The sequence below is a fragment of the Bos indicus x Bos taurus genome, unplaced genomic scaffold (assembly GCF_003369695.1).
Source record: "Bos indicus x Bos taurus breed Angus x Brahman F1 hybrid unplaced genomic scaffold, Bos_hybrid_MaternalHap_v2.0 tig00001917_arrow_arrow_obj, whole genome shotgun sequence".
Classification (NCBI taxonomy): domain Eukaryota; kingdom Metazoa; phylum Chordata; class Mammalia; order Artiodactyla; family Bovidae; genus Bos; species Bos indicus x Bos taurus.
Genome location: NW_020867475.1, coordinates 14,927 through 39,434, shown reverse-complemented (window position 1 = coordinate 39,434; position 24,508 = coordinate 14,927). Strand labels below are relative to the sequence as shown.

At 36.7% G+C, this 24,508-nt stretch overlaps 1 long non-coding RNA gene across 1 annotated transcript; it reads right to left on the bottom strand.

Moving 5' to 3' along the window:
• Positions 1-10,117: 10,117 nt before the first annotated feature.
• On the bottom strand, positions 10,118-19,504 carry LOC113888789. Its single transcript, XR_003510054.1, has 2 exons — positions 19,064-19,504; positions 10,118-10,884 (listed from the first exon to the last, which is right to left on the bottom strand). It is a non-coding gene; the product is annotated as an uncharacterized LOC113888789 (long non-coding RNA).
• Positions 19,505-24,508: the final 5,004 nt, after the last annotated feature.

The following is a 24,508-nucleotide window of genomic DNA, read 5'->3' as shown; positions in this document are numbered from 1 at the left end:
ACTGCATTTCTTCTGTAAAGGAGAGTTGTCTGTTCAGGCATCTCCTTTTACACAATTTTAAAAAATAGTAACTGAGGTCTACATTTTATTTGAACTCTACCAGTTTTTCTCGAATGCTTCTTTTCTGCTTCAGAATCCCATCTTGGACATACCATTCCATTTAGTTGTTGTGTCTCTTTAATCAACTCTGGGCTTTGACAATTTCTTAGACTTACCTTGTCTGGCGTTTCCTGGTCTGGGTAGGTATCTCTATGATGTTTACTCTCATAGGTAAACTTGGCTAGATGACAGCGCCCAGTTATTTCACTATATACTAACCTAATGTTGGGCTTCCCTGGTGGCTCAGTGGTAGAGAATCTGCCTGACAATGCAGGAGACACAGGTTCAGCCCCTGGGTCAGGAAGATCCCCTGGAGAAGTAAATGGCAACTCACTCCAGTATTCTTGACAGGGAAATCCTATGGACAGAGGAACCTGGTGGGATATGGTCCATGGGGTCATAAAAGAATCAGACATGACTGAGAGACTTAACAACAACCTAGGTGTTAGAGTGAAGGTATTTTGTAGATATGGTGGCTAACATCTCCAGATGGTCCTTGATTTAAGATGGATTCAACTTATAATTTTTTTTTTTTTTTTGACTTTACAATGGTGTAAAAGGAATACACATTCAGTAGAAAACTGTACTTCAAAATTTGAATTTGATTGTTTCCTGGGCTAGTGATAAATGGGAAGATACCCTCTCAGGATGCTGGACAGTGGCAGCAAGCTCAGTGCCCAGTCAGGAACATGATCAGGAGGGCAACCACTGACATAGTTAGAACCATTCTTTCACTTTAAATACAGAATTCAGTTGATTACTTGAGATAGTCCATACTTGATTATAAAACAGGTTTGGCGTTGGACAATTTTGCCCAACTGTAGTAATAGTAAGTGTTCTGAGCACTTTGAGGTAGGCTGGGCTAAGCTGTAATGTTAAGTTGGTTAGGTGTATTAAACACATTTCAACTTCCAATCTTTTTAACTTAAGATGGTTTTATTGGGATATAACTCTGTTGTAAGTAGAGCAAGATTATTATAATGGTTGATTTTACAGATTACTCTAGATAATGTGAGTGGGGCCTCACCTGATCAGTTGAAATCCTTAGGAGCAAAACCAGGTTTTTCCAGAGAAGGAATTTGCTTCAAGATGGTAATATAAACTCTTATCTGAGCTTCAAGTTTGCTAGCCAGATCTACAGATTTTGGATTTACTACTCCCCATAATCATGTGGGCCAATTCCTTAAAATAAATCTGTTTATATTTGCATTATATATATTATATAAAGAGATAAGCACACATATAAAATCTTATATATACAATGATTTATATGTATAATCTCTTGATATATGGTCTCCAGATTATATGTATGTACACAATGCATATGTTTTATATATACACAAAGGATGTGTATATACAACTCTTGATTTGTGTGTGTATCTGTTATTTTATCATGGTTAGACTGGAGTTACAGGTCTGAGGATTGTATTTTTGCAATTCTCATCACTCTCAACATATCATATCAAGAGTGCACATTATCAGTATGACTTAACTGATGATGTAAGCCATGACCACCTGCTGAGGTAATTTCCCAGATTTTTCCATTGCAAAGTCCTTATTCCCTTTTACCTACTCTGCTCTTTAGAAGGTGGTCACAGAGTGCAGCCCACACTCAAGGGAAGGAATCGGGAGTAAAGAGAATTAAGTTCTCTACCTTCTTAAAAGGAAGTGTTTGTGAAAACCTTCAGCATTCTCTTGGACAGGAGATTTGTCTCTTCTTTGCATTTACTTATTTACTCAATCATTTATATCAGTAAGAACTCATGGATATTTATTTTATGCTTTATGCAGGGACACATTATTTTATTGCTCAGATTATTTCAGGTATGGCCTTTGGGTACCTTTCAGTTAAGCCCTGTTTCCCTTTGACACACTCCATTCTTTTAATTTGGAGGCAACTCTCTACTCTCTAAACATACCAGAAGCTCTGGACTTACCTTGTATATTCCCTGCCCTAGTCCTAGAATCAGCCATTCCTCCAAGTAGTCCTGGTTCATTCTTTTGGAGAATAACACTAGAAACCAAGATCTATAAGCTGCATTCAAGCTCTTTTAAATTTTTGTTTCTATGTAACACATGACAAAAATAATTCCTGGAACTTGAAAACTATCTTGCCACAAAGATCAGTTCAGTTCAGTTCAGTTGCTCAGTCGTGTCCAACTCTTTGTGACCCCATGGACTGCAGCATGCCAGGCCTCCCTGTCCATCACCAACTCCCAGAGTTTACTCAAACTCATGTCCATTGAGTTGGTGATGCCATCCAACCATCTCATCCTCTGTCATCCCCTTCTCCTCCTGCCTTCAATCTTTCCAAACATCAGGGTCTTTTCCAGTGAGTCAGTTCTTCACATCAGGTGGCGAAAATATTGGAGTTTCAGCTTCAGCATCAGTCCTTCCAATGAATATTCAGGACTGATTTCCTTTAGGATGGACTGGTTGGATCTCCTTGCAGTCCAAGGGACTCTCAAGAGTCTTCTCCAACAACATAGTTCAAAAACATCAATTCTTCAGCACTCAGCTTTCTTTATAGTCCAACTCTCACATCAATACATGACTACTGGAAAAACCATAGCTTTGACTAGACAGACCTTTGTTGGCAAAGTAATGTCTCTGCTTTTTAGTATGCTGTCTAGGTTGTTCATAGCTTTTCTTCCAAGGAGCAAGCGTCTTTTAATTTCATGGCTGCAGTCACCATCTGCAGTGATTTTGGAGCCCCCCAAAATAAAGTCTTTCACTGTTTCCATTGCTTCCCCATCTATTTGCCATGAAGTGATGGGACCAGATGCCATGATCTTAGTTTTTTGAATGTTGAGTTTTAACCAACTTTTCACTCTCCTCTTTCCCTTTCATCAAGAGGCTCTTTAGTTCTTCTTTGCCTTCTGCCATAAGGGTGGTGTCATCTGCATATCTGAAGTTATTGATATTTCTCTCACAAAGATTAAAAAAAATATTAAAAAACTATATGTCTTAGTTTGGCTTCAAATGCTATGCCCTCCCCCGACAGAAGACATTCAAATCCAACTAAAGACAAACAAACAAGGGAATTCCCTGGTGTTCGAATGGTTAGGACTCTGCACGTCCACTAATTGGGGCCTGGGTTCGATCCCTGGTTCAGGAACTAAGATCCCATAAGAAATGTGGCCAAAAAAAAAAAAAAAAAAGAAAGAAAGAAAGAAAAAGACAAACAAGCAATACAAATGAGACCGCCAATTTTTTACCCTTGATTCAGAGATCATCTATGATCCGTGGTGGAAGTCAGTAGAGTGAATTTAATGAGCATTAGCTTAGACCCAAACAAGGATAAAAATCATCATTTTTCAGAGTTCATGAGACTCAGTGATAATGTGTATGAAGTGTCAGCATAGGGCACAGCAACAAGAAAGCACTCAACACAATGAAGTTGTGAGCCAATGAAGTATGTCTTAAAAAAATACCCAGATAGGTAGATTTATCTAGATAGATATATCTGCTAGAATTAGTAAAATTAGGCATCCTATTGCTGTTTCTATATAGCTAAGTGATGCATACTTACCATAAGAAAGATTAAAGGGGATAGAGTGTGACTGTGTGTGTGTTGGGGGAGGGACCTCTATATCATATGATTGGTTTTAATCAATAGTTGACAACATGACTAGAGGGATCTGTGAAATGAAATTACATGCAGTGTTTTCATTATTTATATTACTGGAGTGAATGGAAAATGACACTACAAACTCAGTTAAAAAGAATCCCTAGTGGCTATAAATAAAGAAGTAATAAAGATATTTCATTTCTGCCCTCCGCCCCCACCCCTTTCTAGAGGAAAAAGAAATGACTTACAGCCAAATAGGTTGAGGTGAGAAATTCTCTAAAGAGATCAAAACATATATTGCATTTCACTGTAAGATTTGCAAACTTCTTCAAATCCAAATAAAATCACCTGGTCAGATCGATGCTCTTAATATGACCAGAAAAATACTAAAATTGGGTATGAGTATCATACACAGAGATCAAGCGATTCATTAGCTCGAGATAAATTTAAGGATCAGTGAACGCTCTCGAGCTTTCAGCTTACTTACATATTATACAGGTATGTCTGTGCATATCCACACACCCATGGGTATGCTATAAATACATGTATGTCAGAAGAGTTTATTCATATACTTACAGCTGTTTCCTGTTATTAACTTAGACAAGTATGCACAAATAATTCAAACACTTACCTCATTTAATTTATATCATTTTGTGGCAAAGTAGTTTGGCATGATACCTACTTTGTTAGTTTTTTGCTTTGCCTTGTCTTATTCTAAGTACCGGACAACTGTGGAAATTGCAGATAGATGGTTGATAACTTCCCCCTTTCTTCAAACAATTACTTTTAAATTGTGCAAATATTTACTGAATGAAGATGTATGTTTCTGATGACAGTACAGCCTTTCAGTCCAAAAAACTGATGGGCCAAACTGTTTTTTAATTATGAACTATCATTTGCAATTCTTTTTTAAAGGATTAATTTAATTGGAGGATAATTCTTTACAAATTGTGATGGTTTTTGCCATACAACAATATGAATCAACTATAGGTATGTATGTGTCCTCTCCATCCTAAACCCCCACCCACCTCCTTCCCCACCATATCCCTCCAGGTTGTCACAGAGCACCAGCTTTGGGTTCCCTGCATCGTACATCAAACTCCCTCTGGCTGTCTGTTTTACATATGGTAATGAACATGTTTCGGTGCTATTCTCCCAAATCATCCACCCTCTCCCTCTCCCAGTGAGTCCAAAAGTCTGTTCTTTACATCTGTGTCTCCTTTGCTGCCCTGCACATAGGATTGTAAGTACCATCATTCTAGATTCCATATATATGTGTTAATATACAGTATTTGTCTTTCTCTTCCTGACTTACTTCACTCTGTGTAATAGGCTCTAGGTTCATCCACCTCATTAAAACTGACCCAAATGCATTCCTTTTTATAGTTGAGTAATATTTCATTATGTGTATGTAGTGCAGCTTCCTTACCCATTCATCTGCCAATGGACATCTAGGTTGCTTCCATGTCCTAGATATTGTAAATAGCGCTGCAGTGAACACTGGGGTACACGTGTCTTTTTCAATCCTGGTTTCCTCAGGGTATATGCCCAGTAGTGGGATTGCTGGGTTGTGTGATAGTTTTATTCCTAGTTTTTAAAGGAATTTCCATACTGTTCTCCATAGTGGTTATATCAGTTTGCATTCCTACAAATAGTATAAGAGGGATCCCTTTTCTCCACACTCTTGCCAGCATTCATTGTTTGTAGACTTTTTGATGATGGCTATTCTGACTGGTGTGAGATGATACCTCGTTGTCTTTTTGATTTGCATTCCTATAATAATGAGCAATGTTGAGCACTTTTTCATGTGTTTCTTAGCCGTCTATATGTCTTTGGAGAAATGTCTCTTTAGGTCTTCTGCCCACTTTTTGATTGGGTTGTTCATTTTTCTGGTGTTGAGCTGCATAAGCTGCTTGTATAGATTGGAGATTAATTCTTTGTCAATTGTTTCCTTTGCTATTATTTTCTCCCATTCTGAGGGCTGTCTTTTCAACTTGCTTATGGTTTCCTTTGTTGTGCAAAAGCTTTTAAGTTTAATTAGGTCCCATTTATTTAGAGGGCTATCCAGGTGGCTCAGTGGTAAAGAATCCACCTGCCAATGCAGGAGATGCAGGATATATGGGTTTGATCCCTGGGTCAGGAAGATCCCCTGGAGTAGGTAATCACAACCCACTCCCAATATTCTTGCCTGGAAAATCCCATGGACAGAGGAGCCTGGTGGGCTACAGTGTATGGGGGTTGCAAAGAGTCAGACATGACTGAGTGACTGAGTCCTACTTCCTGACGAGGTCCCATTTGTTTATTTTTGCTTTTATTTCTGTTACTTTGGGAGGTGGGTCATAGAAGATCTTGCCGTGATTTATCTCCGTGTTCTGCCTATGTTTTCCTCTAAGAGCTTTATAGTTTCTGGTCTTGCATTTAGGTCTGTGATCCATTTTGAATTTATCTTTGCATATGGTGTTAGGGAAAACTTTGGGAGATGGGGAACAGGGAGGCCTGGCGCGCTGCAGTCCATGGGGTCACAAAGAGTTGGACATGACTGAGTGTCTGAACAACAACATGGTGTTAGGAGGTGTTCTGATTTCATTCTTTTACATGTAGTTGCAATTCTTAAGCTTCCTCTGTCGTTTATTTGTCCTGCCAGCAGGGTATGCTGGGCTGTGAGCAGAAGGGGAAGAGGGAAATAAATAGAGACCTTGACACCTGGTTGCTGCGGCTCACTGGAGGCTGTGGCTGTTCCATTTTGTGCTCAGTGTATCCTGACCTACTGTTGCCATTAAGAGGTCGCTAACTCATTCATTAAGCTGGCTTACCTAGGAGAAGAGTCTGAGCAGCTGACACACTAAGGGCAGTACCTTAACAGCACCAAAAGGAATTCACTGTGACCTCCTAGCGCCTGCAGAGAAAAAGCTAGAATAAGCAAATAAAAGCAGTTGCGGGGGAAGATTGATACTTTGGTCATCTGCAGGAGTGGAGGAAGTGCAAAATCACCCCGTGCCTGGAAGAATGTGGGTAACAGTGTAGAAGGCTTGAAGGACAGATAAGTGGCAGGGGACAGTAGCAGTGTGTTCCCGGTGACCAAAAAACCTGGAAAATGTCTTCAAATGTTGACTCACCATCCGTGCAGTTACTGATCAAACACTAGCTCTTTATAGAACCAATGATGATGTTTTTCCCCTCACTTTTACTTTAATTGTCTTAAGACCCTGGAAAAGTCACTGAGTACTTTCTACAATGAAGCACTAGGAATTAAGAGCTACACCTGGAACTCAGGTCTTCTGAACATTATATCACTTCTTTTAAAGCATTTTCAGGTTTCTAGGTCAAACAGTCTGTGCAAGCATACATGAGGGTCAAAACCTCTCTCTGATCCAGCAGAAATGACAAGAAAAACTGTTAAGTAATAAGTAAACTTCTGAAATACTTGCCCTTTGGTATAAGTAGAACTATCACAGAATCCTCCTTTGCTCACATAAATAAACAGCACATTTTCTGCACAGTTTTTGCCAAGAGTTAAAATACAGATGTAATGTTTTAAATTATGGAGACAAAAACACTTATAACTACTGTAATCTTAAAGATTCCTCACACTACCAATTAAGAAATTCTGCCCTAAAGTACGAATGTTTCTCTGCAATTCTCTACAAATCACCACTAATAAGATAATAGAGCAGAAAAATTAGTAGGGAGTTCATTTGATTTTTTTCCCCCTGAAGGCTGGCTTTAGTGGGAGCATTTATCTACATTTCAATTCTCACGCATTGTGAATGATAAATGAACTCTACTGCATAAAGGACATGACATTGCTGTGCCTTAGATTTCTATTTTCTTTCATCAGAATATCCCACCTAGCAAAATTCATAGCTCAGTGCTTGTCTCTCTATAAGGAATACGTAGATTAATGAAAACTCACCCCTCTAAAGAACCCTAGTTCAGGACATGAGTCAAAACAGGCAAAAAGAAATAGTCTGAGAGGTGTAAGGCCAGGCAGTCAGCTTCTTCCTTGTTTTGCTTTCTATCAGGCATGTCTGCTCTGCTTCATTCTAAACAGGAAGAGCAATAGGAAACCTATTTTATGATGCTTTCATCACCTGATTCAATGGCTGCAGGACCAGAGACAGTGAAGAGATATTTGCCCTGAAGCTGCAAGCAGAGCACCAGAGGAAAACACATTACCCTTCATCGCTTCCCCCAGATCTGTCTGCACTCTCTCCTGTATTATTTGAAGAATAGGTTCCTTATCCAGACAGCCTCCTGTATGATCCCGCATAGCAATGGCTATAACCCTGATGGGTGACAAATGTTGAATTGATATTGCTAAGGGGAGTCTGGAGTCAGAGGAAAAAATACATGCATTCTTTTACAGTTGCTATGAGAAAAGTCAATTTATTGTCATTGGTTATTTTTTGATCTTGAGGAACATGGTGGCTAAATCCCTCATCTTATGTTGGAGATGAATACATCAGCTAAGAACAGGGCAAAGTGAGAAACATCAAAGGTACAGAAAAGAAAATGTGAAATGAGTTGACCCTCAGAGTTCAAATGGTATAAAGGGAGAAACATTCTAGGAAAAATGTTTACAGTTCAAGTTTTGATTATTAAACACGATGACACTTTCTAGTATTAAACATCAAGTATTATTAGCATGATGAGTAAATTCTGTTTTTGATAATAAAGCAATTCCTAACACTTTCTTGCTAATATTAAAAAGTGATGGAAATAAGTCTGTAGTCATCTGTTTTCTAGAACATAAAAAATTTAAACAGCAAAAATACTTACCCTAAAAAAGTCAATGAAGCTAGATCACTCTCACTTTTGATGTTGGTAGCAAACACAACAGAGAAGAAAACATTATTATAGGGCAGACAGAATAAAATTTTGCATCTATCTGTTGTAATTATTGAAAATGTTTAACCAATAAAAAGAAAAAATATTCTCACCGGAAATGATGATGAGAATGTTACTGATATAAAAATGGAGATGTAAAGTGAAGTATACTGCAAATACTAAAATGTTCTGTAAAGGCTGTTTGCTATGACAGATAGAGGAAAAAACTCCAAACACATTCTATTTTGGACTCAATATTTTATTTATTTGCATATATTTTTATTTTCCACACCTAGCAATATCTATTTATCATCCTTCTTGTGGGGAAAAACTTGACAAAGGCAATTAACTTACATTATATCAGGTATAAATTTGAACTTTACACTGTGAATTCTAAAGACCGTATTAGTAAGGTCAATCAACATAATGAAAATATAGCATATAACTGCACTGGTCTTTATGATTTTCCACAGAGGTCGAAGGGGGGAAAAAAAAACAAGTTCTAGGTGTGAAGTAATTCCTTATCATTTTTTAAAGAGCTATGATAGAAAATTAGCATATATCTTTATACATAAGAAATGTAAAGAAAGGTAAGAAATTATAAGCTAGAACACAAAACATCAGGGTTGTACATTATGTTATTATCAGTAACAGGCATGGTACAGGATCGTGGCAGCACTAAGATGTTAATAACATATCTGAAAGGGGAAAAGCATTTACAGGAGGCTTTCGTTCAGTTGTTTTCTAGGGTGTATCACCATCAGCTGGCTTCGCTGTCAGGAAATCAAACTATTACTCTACTTTGAAATTAAAGCAAATTACACATGTCAGCCCTAGATTTAAGGTTTTACTCAAATGATAAAGAAGATGGTTAAGACACAGGTTTAGCTATAAAAGAAGTCTCTTTTGCTAATCTCTTCCATTACTAAACCAGTTTTTAAGAGAAAGACTTTCATGTACTCCTTATTAGTCACTATAATCAGGCTAAAAACAAAGCAGCAGTCAGTATTAACGTAAAGGAAAATATTAAATCTTTAAAAAGGTGACAAATACTTTATGTTTCATGCTGCTGCTGCTGCTAAGTCGCTTCAGTTGTGTCCGACTCTGTGCGACCCCATAGATAGCAGGCCACTAGGCTCCTCTTTCCCCGGGATTCTCCAGGCAAGAATACTGGAGTGGGTTGCCACTTCCTTCTCCAATGCATGAAAGTGAAAAGTGAAAGTGAAGTCGCTCAGTCGTGCCCGACTCCTAGCGACCCCATCATAATTTCTCAGTTACAAATGGATTACATATCAGTGATTACACATTTGTGGCCTGCTATTTCATATACCAAGGGGCAATTTCATGATGGAGTATCTCACTATTAACTGTTGAAGCAGTTAACTCAGCTTCTAAAAGTGTTCAGGTTTAGAGTTGGAGAGGAGCTTAGATATCTGAGTTGGTTGATATAATTTCAAGTTACAAAATAGTACCTAAAGAAAAAAAAAGTATTAACTCCCACACCTAGTCCATCATGCATATGTGCATAAGTGTGAGGAAGGTCTCAGAGCTGAGATAGGCATTTAAATTTCACTCTAAAAAATTCCATGACATCACAGTAAAATAAACATTAGCAGAGACAACTGTGCAATATTTTTTTTTATTGGTTGAAAGTAAAAGATGTTTTCTGAAATGTTACAATTACCAAGTCAAGCCTTCAGAAATGAAGATACTAGCATCTACCAAGATATTAAATGAAATAGAGACAAGATAAAACTTATGCAAAATAAGGCATGGATGGGTTCATAAGCAACAACTTTTATATTTGACACAATTCTTTGTTTTATATATTACTATATGTTTATTACAGTATTTCTAAACACACTTTGAAAAAGGAAAGTAACAATCTCTAGTGTCTTGTAATTTAGACCAAGAGATAACCAGAACAAATAAAGTCACCAAATACTTGCCTTAGAAAAAATACTGTATACATTCAACAGAAATAATCAAACATGGATACATGATTCAAATTTGAACTTAAAAGGATTAAATAATTGGGCTGTAAGGCAAAATTCTTTAAAGGCATGATATACAAGACTTAAAGGATCCTAGCTGTTCAGATGGCTGGACAATGTAGTCTAGGATTGCTAAAATTTCAAACATGTCCCCTTCTACTCTTTAAAGAATAAAGTTTGACATTCATTTTCATAAACCAATACTGAATTTCAGACATCGGACATTTCGTCTAGACAAATATATTTTGAAAAGCTTACACATTACAAGTTCTGGGACAGTGAGCGTGGGAAAACAAAGCACAGGTCTTCCTCTGCGGGAGCTGAAATCAGATCTCTTCAGTTGGGCAGGTCCACATTGCGAAGGATGAGGGCCACTCGGTTTGGAATGTACACCTATATCAACACAGTCGTGTCAGTGCATTTGAAAGAAACACTGGGCTTGATATCGTATCAAAGCGACTTGATATCATATCAAAGCATGGTATTACAGCTCCCTTTACAATTCTACTGGCTCTGAGGAGGCTCTATTCGACAGTTCTGGCATTAAGACGCCTTTAAAACGATCACCGCTAGAGGGCTCCATACGCTTTACAAAAACCGATGCTCCCCAGACACAAAGGACAGAAACCTCCTTGGCGGCTCTGGTTCCGAACTAGCAGGTGGTGAAGGCAGGCTGCCCTCCAGGTCACAACGTTAGTCTAGTCAGGTAAATAAAAGTAACATACTAAAGACTGGTCAAGTCAGGACACTTATTATCTTTCTGGTTTGTGTTTCTCCTGTCATTTTAGGAACAAAACCTTAACGGTAATAGTATAAGGTTATCTTATGTGTATTTTAATCCCTGCCCCAATTTAAATCAGTCAAGAGGCTTGCCACTGATTGAAGGTGCAATCCACTTCTTTGCATGCCCTGCAGAGTCCTGACTCAGCTCCTTCTTGCATATGTGCAACTCCCCTCTCAGACATGCTCTTCACTTATCCCTTCTCCCTTTACCAGCTCTGGCCACAGAGCCTTGCGGGTCCTTGAACACACCACATCCTTCCCCTCCTTCCTCGCGATCTTGGCCTCTGCCTGGTCCCCTGTTCAGAACACTCTTTCCTGGGCTAGTTCCTTATCTCTTAGATCTTGAAAAACCCCAACTCCATGGAGAGGTGTCCTTTGACAACTCTAGATCTGATAGTGCCTCCATTTCATTTTCTATCACAGCACCATTTTTCTTCTATCTGAACATTTAACACACTTTGTAATTTTTTTTTTCAAGTTTATGATCAACTCTTCCCACTAGACTATTAGGTTTACCAGGGTGGAGGCCATATGTCTTCATATTTCTAACTTTTAGTAGGTGCCAGTGATGACTAAATAAAAGAATGAATAAAGGAATAAGTAATTGTGGGATCAATATGTGTATATTTCACAAGATATTCTTTAATATATTTGCATCTAAAATAATTTTTATAAAACTGAGAAGTGATTTGAACTGCTTGATGCTTAACTGTATGCTATTTTACACATAAGGGATTAATTACTATTAACAAAGCAGACAGTAAAAGTAATATTACATATTGCTGTCATCATTGTGAGAGTATCTCTCCATTTCTGAATTTGTGAATAAGGTACAATTTTCAGCTACTTTAACTGAAAACTTGACCAATGATTTAAAAGAAAAAAGAGAAAGACTTTTATAGTTTAGAACTAGAATGAAAGATGGGGAAAAAAAAACAACAACACAGAGCTTTAGGGAAAAAAAATAAAGAACAGAACAGCTGATTTTCACTGACTGAGACCACTGTATGCCCAGTGTATCTCAAGTCAGCAAATGAACACAACATTTTCCCACAAGGTTGCTGTGATAAAGACATCTTACAACTGTTTTTAAAAAATCAGATACATCAATACAGTTAATTTTGAATATTAATGATTAAAGCAGTTTTTAAATGATGGAATTTTGAAAAATTTATATTATGAATGCAATAACTAGAGAACGGTTTTTCTAATCTTGAATTAAAAGTAACAGTGACTTAGCACTGTCATCTAAGAAAAATGTCACACAAGCTAACAGTTTACTGGGTTCCTCACTGTCTCAGACTGGTATGCAATCCAGTACTTAACGTCCAAAAGATAAATATTATATCCTTGTGTTCATTAAGTGTGGGGAACTGTGTATTTCAATGCCATAATCAGTTTCCCTACAATTTACACATTGTTTTTAATGTCATATAGCTTTTAAACCACATCATGATTTAATGGCTAATATCTCTTCCATTCAATATTTTCTTTTGACAGTGATAGGTAAGCTGTTATAAGATTGGCTCAACAAAAGAAAGCTGGAGCTACCCATGAACAAAGGCAGGACTATACCCAGGGGTCCAGACAGATCAAGTGCAAACTATGGCCTATTCCCACAATGACGCTACAGTCTAAAGCAACACAGACCAAAGCCAGAGAGGAGAAATCAAAGAAACCAACAGTCAGATTCAGTCAATTCCAAGTCTTCTCAAAACAGGCATGAATCAAGAGAGAGCAGTTCTGGGACTTCCCTGGCATTTCAGTGGTTAAGACTCTGTGCTTCCAATGCATGGGGTGTAGGTTCCATCCCTGGTTGTGTAACTAAGATGCCACATGTCAGAGTCAAAAAATTTAAAAAAAGAGAGAGATACCTGTTCTGCCTTACTCCATCTGTTTAGTTTAGGGAGTCATAGTAACTAGGTGTAAGCAGTCAGTGGGACAGCGGGTTATAATCAGAATGGTTCTGAAGTGTTAAAACCGAACACTGAATTAAATATCTCAGTAGCATGGGAGACTGAAGAAAAGGATTTCAGTTCTGTTTACCTTAAAAATATTTCTCTGGTATCTTTGACCCTATATGCAGATAAAGAGATTCTGATTGGCCCAAGTCTCCTGAGAAAGAAGCGGTAAAGCACGGGCCTAGGACAAGGAGTGGCGGGCCCCTGCTCAGTGTGGCCAGGATAAACCCGGACGCTGCCTCACTCTCGTTCTGCATCTTACCGTTTCGGTATCCACCCTGATTTTATTACCTCATACTGATTTAATTAATGAAATATGAATAACTATAAGCTGATAATTTAGAAGCAATCTTACTGTCTGTGATCTCTGGTATTTTAGCTAGCCCAAATTTAAGAGTAAAACAAAGAGGGTGATGTAAGAATTCAAGGTTTGCAATGAATGCACTGCATTTCCTCTTTTGGCATTTAATTGTTCAAAAATGCGCTAAGAATTCTCTCTAAATGATGATGGCCATTTTATGTAAGGACCTTTATGATTACCAATTCCAGTCACACTTCGAGGCCGCTTAATACTATATGCTCAAAAACCATTGGTTGATAATTGTACAATATCATTAACAGGAATATTGTGTAATTATACTTTTTCACTGCAGTGTTAATTACCAGAATGTGTTCATGTTGCTTCAGAGCCCTTGCAGTATCGGCAATATGAAAAAATTTCCCCAAGCAAGAAATTTTTTTTAACTATGGCTATTTATGAATTTTGGAGTTTTCTTCTTTATTAGAGTTCTGCATATATAAATCAATGTTCTTAGTAGTTAGGAAATGACTACCAATTATACTAAAAGACTTACGATAATTAGAGCTAATTCTTATGATGAGACAATTACAACATAAACAATTTGGGGCTCTATAATTTAGTGCTAAGTATTGGCTTCTGTAAATCTCAATTTACAATTTTAATTCTATAAATAGTTTTGATTCTGATAGCAAAAGAAATATGAACATATTTTAAGTAGATTTAAATATAACTGCTTATATTTAAATATGAATATCTCATATTTAAGCTTATGTATACAGACACCATTTAGTATACACATCACAGATAGTATATGCTGATAAACATATTCACCATGCCCGTTACTAGTCACTAAGCCATGAACATTTTGGAGCGAGGATCATACAGTAAGAACATATGAGACAGTATAATGTAAAGTCATGAATTTTATTTTTTCTAGCTGTCTTTGTACTCTGTTCTTTACAAGGAACCAGAATGCCACAGCGTAATCTGGTTCATTTATTAAGAGAGTCAAAATGCATGCCATCTACGCAGTTATTTTGACTACATAATGACTTAATCACTACACCAACTATTACTATGGATTGAAAAAAAAAAAAAACCAACAGAAACTGATCATACAATGATCTACTATATTATGCCATCTAAGCAAAGTATTATGTTGTTCTTGGGTCAAAATTGATTTACAAATATTAATTACATGGTTTTTGAAAACAGGTTATCAAAAATTTAGAAACAGCAAACTTAAAAATAATTTTCAATAAAAATACTTAAAAGGCAAATTTTAAAATGTTCTTATAAATTGTAAAGTTAGCAACTGTATAAATCATAGTGAAAACAGCATTTGTTGAAAAGGGCATTAGATCTTAACAATCTACATATATGTTTATCACAAATTATTTTGAAAAATAAAGATGACATAAAATAATTTTAATTTTCACATATATCCTTTAATTTATAAAATATTTTCTAAGGAAAAAACTTATTATAATTCATTATTTTGCATTAGGCTAAGAGAAAAGTGATCTAGTGACTATTTCTGTGTAGAAATACATATTTAGAAATATGAAAAAGAGAAAACTTTATGAATTAAAATTGATTTGTTTTAAAAAAAGCTAAACATTTTCATAATTCTTGGTAGAGCAAAAAACATTTCCCAACTTAATTTATATTTTCAATGCCTACAACTGAGGGGCAATAAAAAAGATACATCTATGTCAAACACCCTATTTAAACTAAAAATCTACCTTTGAATCACCAAATTTAGAATGGAAGTAAACAAATCTATTTCTTAAGATTAAGGAGATTTACTGGCAAAGTAATAGATGCTAAAAGTATTGCTTTATTCACATTTCACCATTAAGACTACTTAAGTTATTGTAAAGCAATCTAATTTATTTCAGGTTCAATCATCTCTGTGCTTTCATTTGTGCCATGGAGTCTGAATTTATGAATCAGAAAAGAAAAAGAAAGCGCCCTCGCCCCTCCTGGTTTACTGATGAAGTTACGGGTTAAATATAAGTTCCTATATCAGAAGCTAAAATGCAGAGAAATCATTATGCTAAAATGGAGTTTCCAAAAACTGCCAGTAAAGCAGAATGGAAAGGTTCTGCCTTATAGCTTCTTGGCATTTGTGAGATACTCCAACCTTAGCATATACATTTCAGCAGCAGTACACATGCAGTTCTCTGGTTTCACAGTTTTAACTGATGGAGCACATCAAGAAGATGCCGGGGTGGTACCTGCTGAAGCTGCAGCATGTATGGCTATTTTAAGATTCCTTTGAGTTCTGTTTGTTGCTATCTTTGAAAACAGATTTGACACTTATTCAGCAGATCCTTTGGATTACTGAGCTTGCAAATTAAGCTTTGGCAAATACAGTGTGCTAGTTGTGATGGACAGAAATTTCCTGGAAGAGTTACATTTTTGTCTCCCCTTCCCTCTTTATTCTAGGCATGTGGGAGGCAGAAGGCAGGTCAAAAGAGACCTAAAACCTGACTGGATCCCAGCACATTATCCATCAGTTCAATAAAGAGTTCTGTTATAATGAGACATTCTTATACTAGATGTATATTTGAATCTTCAAAAGATAACTCAGGTAAGAAGGAATTTGTTTTATTGGATTTTCTGGTCTACTGGGGCCCCCTTATTTTATAAAAAAGAATTATTACATTGCATTAATATAAATTATTCAAAAATCACAATACCATAATGAATACTATGACTATTTTATGTACCCACACCTTGCTTAAGAAATCATCCCTAACCACCAACCCCTTTTTTTTTTAAATTGTAGTGCAGTTAATTTTCCAGGTGCCTTATTTTTTACATTAAAACCCATGATCATTTCATTTGGAATCTAAAGATTTATTTAAAATGAGTTATTCCTAAAGCACCTGTAGTCATCAAAAACAAGATGCTGCTGCTGGGAAGATAGAACTAATATTTACCTCCTGACCCAGCGGGATCAGAATTCTATCACAGGTGGTAGTTAAGCTCTGCTCTATTTCTCATATGCTTGCACGGCTGTATCTCTCTACCTGTTATGGAGACTTATGTGACATTCTCCATTCCATCAGCTCATTTAGAACTGCACAGTCCATATTTGCAAGATCAATTTAATTAGTGCTTGAAAAGTAATCTGTCTGTGGCTGCCACTGGTTACTTGGCTTGTTTTAATTATGACAGAATATCTTTGCCCTTAAAAAATCAAAAGGATGTCAAGATATTTTCTGCCCAGCCTCAAAGATTGCAAGCCCTCGCCTAAGACGATAATTTCTCCAAAGTTGGGAGAATGTCCTCAAAGCATCTAGTGTCTTGGCACGCTTAGAATACCTAAATAAATATTGAACAGCCATGACAATAATAATTTAAAAATATATGTACAGCAGCATTTTGCAGTTTCCCCAAAACTTGGCTGTGTTAATGAATTTATACCTAAGAATCTCTTGCTGTAGGCAGGATACTATTATTAATCCTTAGGCAAACTCAGGCACAAAAAGGTCAAATTACTCAAGTTCTCATAACTGGTATTCATAAGTGGCGGACTGGCGACTTAACCCCAAAGCCCCTGCCATGACATTTTGTGATCTTTTCCCTGTATTACCAGGCTTCCTTCACCAACATAAACCTCTTTGGCTACATGAACCTTTAGGAAAGTTAGCTATGTAACCTATTTGCTGGCTGAAATTTCAAATTCCTTTCAGTCTATATCAACTGGTTCAAGTTTGGCTTTATCACAGTTGGGTGCTGCTTCTCCATGACCCCTCCTTATGAGCTCGGTCACCTTCCCTAACCCCTCAGGGGCCTCTAACTCTTTAGTTATTTCAGAGCTTTAAAATCATTTTCTAATTCATTTCAGAAACTATTTTTATCAGTCTTATTTTACATGTCAAAACTGAATGTTCTGACAACCACAGCAAGCATTCTGTGAAGAAAGAACCTGCTAGCACCTGTGAGCCCTCCCTCTTGAAAATACATATAAATTTGTGTTTCCATCTAAAGCCACATCAACATCAGCATCAATACCACCACCCTACACACACACCGAGGGTAACACCTAGGTCTCCAAAGGCTATTGGCTTTGCTCAGAGCTGATCATCAACAATTTAATCTTATTCATCTCTGCTCTTTTATTTCATGCTGCTGTCTTTGACATATATAACAGCAGCTTACAAAGTAAGGTGCTGTCACCATCCTGGGAGGTGGGAATATAGTAGCAAAAGGGCGGAGCAAGGGGTATCATACAGATTCTCATGTTTGATATTTACCTAATTTTTTTAATGAAAGAATTAAACAGCAATGATAAAACTATACATTATGGGATACACCTTGGCCTTACATACATGAAACAAATCTTAATCCAAGTCCTCTCCTTGTGAAACAAGCAAAAAAAAAAAAACTGCGCTGAGACAGACAGGTAGAAGAGGGATAGGAAAGAAAGAGAGGGATACTTGACTAGTCACGGAAAGTGAAACATGTATAATACAGATGTAGACTTGGCCATAAATGAAGAATTTCTCCACCTATGCAGAATTTCTAAATTCTACAATTTTTTTTATTGAAATATAGTTTCAGGTATACGGCATGATTCAGATCTTTTTATACATTATACTCCATTCATAGTTCTAAAATATTGGCTATATTTTCTGTGCTGTACAATATATCTGTGCAGCTTATTTACTTCATAAATAGTATTTTGTACCTCTTAATCCCTAACTCTGTCCTGTTGCTACCCCTTCCTTATCCCCACTGGTAACCACTATTCTTTATATCTGTGACTCGATTTCTGTTTTGTTATATTCACTTGTTTATTTTTTAGATTCCACATATAAGTGATCACAAATAGTATCTGTCTTTCTCTGACTTCTTTCATTAAGCATAATACCCTCCAGATCCATCCATATTGTTGTAAATGGCAAAATTTTAGTCTACATTTTAAAAAGAAATTCAATTTAGTAGTTTAAAGCAGTATCCTGTCATTGTGTCAACCTCACAAAGTAAAATTTAGTTAATATAAAACAACACTCTCCTCAGTAATACAAAGAAACCAGAGAATTCTATAACTAGAGTGAATTCACAGTCTTTAATGACTACATGAAAGAAAAAAAAGGTATATACAGATTCTTTTAAGATGTTTAAAATGAAACTTTATTTGATAGTCCATAATACAGAAAGCTGCAAGAACAGAAGAAAAGCAAATTGTTGTAGAAAAGTTAGAAATATAATAGAAGGAAAGCTAAAACCTGGCTTCCTCTTATGTCTTGAGAAATAATTTTTAATCCTATTAATATTCAAATTTCCCCAACTGTCTGCTAAATATCCTTTACTATTTGTTTTTCCAAAACCCAGTGAGTCCAGCACCACACGTTGCATGTTTCCTTAGTGCGATCAATACCCCTTCCCTACTCCCTGCCTTGTTTCCATGTTGCTTACTTGCTGAAGAGTTGTTTTCTTGGACAAAAAGGCATCACTTTGAAAATACAGAATAAATTTAAATGAAATGAAAATGCCTTAAAACCTTACTTACCAAAAGAGAACAGGGACAGTTATTATGTTCAAAAGGTTCAGAGAAGAATTCGGTATTGTGGTCCAGTCTCTTGTGTCCTCCGTATTCTGCTGCATCTGAATCGAGCACAATTTTGTACGTACAGCTCTTAAGGAATTACAACAGTTCAGGAGTTGAATGACACATTATATAATATGTCTGAGACAGGATTTAGTAGCAAGTATTCTGAACATTGTTAAATGATGATTTGTGCAATGTTCTCATTTCTTCTCTACTATTTCAGCTTCTCATGTTTGAAAGGGGCTCTGTAGGCTATCTAGTCCACACACCCACGGGACCTTTGTTATCCTTTTATCACAGCTTGGCACATGATCATCTATACCTATTAGTGAAGAATCTACTTTCTTCTTTCTGCAACCAACCAATTCCATTTTTTAGAAATTCTTCTCCATATTGAGCAGAATTTTGATTTTGTGAAAACTTTTTCCACCCAGAAAAGCCATAAAGAATAAGTTCAAAATACAGTAGCTTTCAAATATTTAATAGCTATGCTATCTCCATTGATCCTCTACATATATTACTAAATACTTGTTAAATAGAATCCGAGAACCTTCGATCATTTCTCACTTGATATGGCTGTTTCTCTTTTCCCGTCTCTGAATTCATTCTAGTTTGCTAGATCCTGGTTGACAAAGTGAGGAACACAGAAGTGAACTAAGGGTGCCCGTGTGTTCTGAAGACCAAGCACCCTTGGTTACAGACACATGCTTCTATTAATGCACAAGATCATGTAAACATACTGTCCATTATGCCACAGAATTCATGCTGTAATCATGTGATCTGCTACAATTTAACACCCGATTTTTCACAATGAACTATTTGTATGGGGTCGCTAAGAGTCGGACACAACTGAGTGACTTCACTTTCACTTTTCACTTTCATGCATTGGAGAAGGAAATGGCAACCCACTCCAGTGTTCTTGCCTGGAGAATCCCAGGGACAGGGGAGCCTGGTGGGCTGCCATCTATGGGGTCGCACAGAGTCGGACACGACTGAAGCGACTTAGCAGCAGCAGCAGCAGTATTGTATTTATTTAACTTATATGTGCTTATTTAACTTATATGCAGAGTACATTATAAGAAACGCTGGGCTGGATGAAGCACAAGCTGGAATCAAGATTGCCGGGAGATACATCAATAACCTCAGATATGCTGATGACACCACCCTTATGGCAGAAAGTAAAGCAGAACTAAAGAGCCTCTTGATGAAAGTGAAAGAGGAGAGTGAAAAATTGGCTTAAAGCTCAACATGCAGAAAACTAAGACCATGGCATCTGGTCCCATCACTTCATGGCAAATAGATGGGGAAACAGTGGCTGACTTTATTTTGGGGGGCTCTAAAATCACTGCAGATGGTGATTGCAGCCATGAAATTAAAAGACACTTGTTCCTTGGAAGAAAAGTTATGACCAACATAGAATATTAAAAAGCCGAGACATTACTTTGCCAACAAAAGTCCATCTAGTCAAGGCTATTGTTTTTCCAGTAGTCATGTACGGATGTGAGAGTTGGACTATAAAGAAAGCTGAGTGCTGGTTTAAAGAATTGATGCTTCTGAACTGTGGTGTTGGAGAAAACTCTTGAGAGTCCCTTGGACTGCAAGGAGATCCAACCAATCTATCCTAAAGGAAATCAGTTCTGAATGTTCATTGGAAGGACTGATGCTGAACTGAAATGCCAATACTTTGGCCCCCTAATGCGAAGAGCTGACTCATTTGAAAAAACCCTGATGCTGGGAAAGATTGAAGGCAGGAGCAGAAGGGGACGGCAAAGGATGAGATGGTTGGATGGCATCACCAACTCAATGGACATGAGTTTGAGTAAACTCTGGGAGTTGGTGATGGACAGGGAGGTCTGGCGCACTGCAGTCCATGGGGTCGCAAAGAGTTGGACACAACTGAGCAACTAAACTGAACTGACTGAGTTGACTGAGTATTGTATTTATAACAAAAGAACAGCTATGGTTACTATGTTCAAATTTATATCAGAATGCCTAGAAATACTTGGTTAAAAAATCTACAAGTAAATATACATGGATACTTAGAAATTTAAGTTTCTTCTAGCTTAAGGAGGGAGACAGATGGGTGCCTAGGTGCTTTGCATTTTCCTGGTATTTAATCTCAGAAATGTTTGTATATTTTTATTACAGCAAAAGCTATCACATTTAAAGTACATGGGGATAAGAAGCTATGACTATCATTTTCATTCCTAGACCTTTGTTTAAGAGATGCAGATAGTTGCACCATAGGAATTTTGCTGGGAGTGGTGACTCCATTTCAGTCAATCCAGGTCAGTCTACTCGAATGCAAATCTAGACTAACAATCAGCATGTTAATGAGCTTAAAGCAGAGGGAAAGGGACAAAGACTGAGTTCAAAAGGTGACTACAGGGCCCAAGCACATTCCAAACATACTCACAGGATTTGAGCATGTGATTTATTTACTGGAGAAATAGGGACAGGATAGTGAGAACAAATCATTAGAGACATGGTAAATAAATGAAGCCCGGTGGTATGAAAGGAACTACTAAAAGAGAAGCTTAGCTTTTGTTCTTCATCCTAGTTCATTAAATACTTGCAAGAATCTTCAACAAGCATTAAATAAAAACAAAAAGAGTACAATACAGTTTAGAGAATGAAGACCTAGAATCCATTCTGAAACACCTTCAGAAATACATCCGTTCAGAAATACTTTCTCAATTATTAAGTTATTGGTTAACAACATAGATTATTGGTAGTAGTGACTGAAGAAAGGAAACATATCATGAAAAGCACTGATTCCCGACCTGTGGGTGGATGGTCACTGGCCATTGTGTTATCATAAGAGTCTCACAGAATAAGTAATTACCTTATTATAAGGGCTTGGGATTCTATATATACCTGTGTGAAGACTAAATAATGTGTTCTTATACCCATTTGGTACTATATTTCAAAGAATGTGCACTTTTTTGATTAATATGACATAGAGGCTTTTCAAAAGTCACAGAATTTATAGTAAGTTTTTTGCCTATATATTTTCTCAGTGAAGGATACTGAAAGAGCAATTGTTATATAAGGATCGATATATTTTTGACATTGAAAGGGATTATCACACTGAAAATGGTAAGAATCTACTCACTTAATGTATATAATTTATAGCTTTAAAGGAAAAGCCATAAAGTTTCAAAACATCAGTTTAGACCTATTTCTCTGATCTATAATTTAAAGCAAAAATTCTGCCATGGCTACTTTGGAATTACCCAGTCCTGTGTCTATATTACCCAGGGACTACAATAACTTCCTTTAGAAAACACAACCCTTAATTCCAGAAATTCCAACAATTCAAAACACTAGATTAAAAGTAATGATTGTGACAGAGCTTTATAATTGTAAATTACTATATTGTTTAAGAATCAGGAAACCCCATCTTTTACAAACACTGCTTAGAGTAAACATTTCTAAAACGGTTATCTGGGCATCTGGATTTTTGTTTTTCTCTTCTCATTCAGGCATTCCCTCACTCCCTCTTTCTCATGTACACGCAGACACACACACAGATTACACACATGACGTGGGACCCACATAGCATCAACACCCCTACAGAGCCCTGCCCTGTCTGCCACTAAAGAATATCCCTCTGAAAATATAACTCAGAACTAGTTTACCCTTAAACTGTCTTCTTCATAGGATTTCCAATTCCACAGTAGATAAATTTAGCAGGACATCTCAGCACCTCCACGTCTCTGTTATTCGTAGCTGCCTCACTACATCTAGCAGAGTGCCTTCTCATTATGGCTTCTCAGTACATCTCTGAAACTGATATTCAGGATGACAATTCTGATTCATGAAGAAAGGCCAAATTACATGTCTTATATTTTATATTAGAGGAATGTAGAAGAAATTATTTTTCCCATTCACTTAATAAATACACACATGTAGGAGGCTCTGTGCAAGATATTAAAAAAATGACTAAGATGTAGTTTTAGTTTATGTGCAAGTCATAGCCTGTTAAGGGGAGATTAGAAACACATATGAATGTCCATAAATAAAGCAGAAGGCAATATTCAGTGAGAGGTACAGCCAAGGAGAGAAGGCAGGATTGACAGTTTATAAACAAAAAAGCTTTGAAGGATGGCTAGACTGTTCAGATTTATTTTATAATTATTAAGTGTGAGAATGCTTTGTGAGAAAGGTTATGCTAATCAAAAACAACCAACCAAAATTAACCTGAAGGTTGAGGGTAGAATAGAATGAACAAGGGAAACACTAAGTCAGAAAAACCCGCCAGGAATCTAAGAGTGGTGGTTAAACTTGGATAGTACAAAAGGAGAAACATATATAAACCAATGAGGTTTTTTTTGTATGTACAACTGATGGTACTCAAATGGGAATCTGATGCCCAATTTGAGGAAACACTTAGAAGGGGAAGAGTTGTGCCCAAAGGCACACAGTAAGTTTCATGGCAGAGCTGGGATGTAGACACAGGTCAAACATAGACTTAATTACCCTACTCTCCACAAGTGGGTGCCTGTTTTATGCCAAGAATCAGGCAGAGTGTTTTTGTTGGCAGTTTCTTTGTTTAATTCTAATTTTGAGATTCTAAGCATATAGAGGCTGGAATGAATGTGGCATGAATTAAAAAAAAATAAGAAAAAAGGATAAAGTGATATCCTAGTGTTTAATTAAGTTTAAAAGATTGGTGCTAAAGGACTGTAATTCTTAACGTTACTTAAGGAGTCTGAATATCAGGTTTGCATCTGTTCTAGATCAATTTCTTGCTCAGTTGGTTCATTTGATCTGTTGTTTGGGGAATACAGAATGTACTTTGCTCAATTTGGGAAAATAGAGCAGGGAAAGAATGATAAAAATTTTATGGAGATTTTTTAAAAAGGAGATCAAATAGATCCCTATCCATTTGGATATCATTTTAAAATATTTTGATTTCTTCTTATTTTAAATTCAAGAGCTTCCTAAGTATTTGATATATCTATCAACAGGTTGAAGTTGATAAGAAGTTTTAAACATTATTTTATAATCTATGTCCTTAAATTTGAACCAAGAAAGAGCCATGTTCTGAAGACATGTACTAATAAGATTAAAGAACAGTGAAGGCATGAAGACTCTTAAATTCAATGGCTCTTCAAATACTTCAAAAGCTGCTGTGTTTGCTCAGCCACTTGATAAAGTGTCTGTTCAAAGTATAAGGATTTTGATGTAAGAAGTACTATCATTTATACCATTCTGCACTAAACTCACTTCACTCCTGCTGATGAAACTAGGGAAATTTATTGTAAGGTACAAACCCTGAGGTTTCAGACTGAGTGACAATAAAAGAGGTTCTCTAGTGAGTAGATGACCATAAAGATGGCAAAGCTGGTAAGTCACCATATATCTTTAAATCTAAGACACCATCGATTTTAAGATGAATTA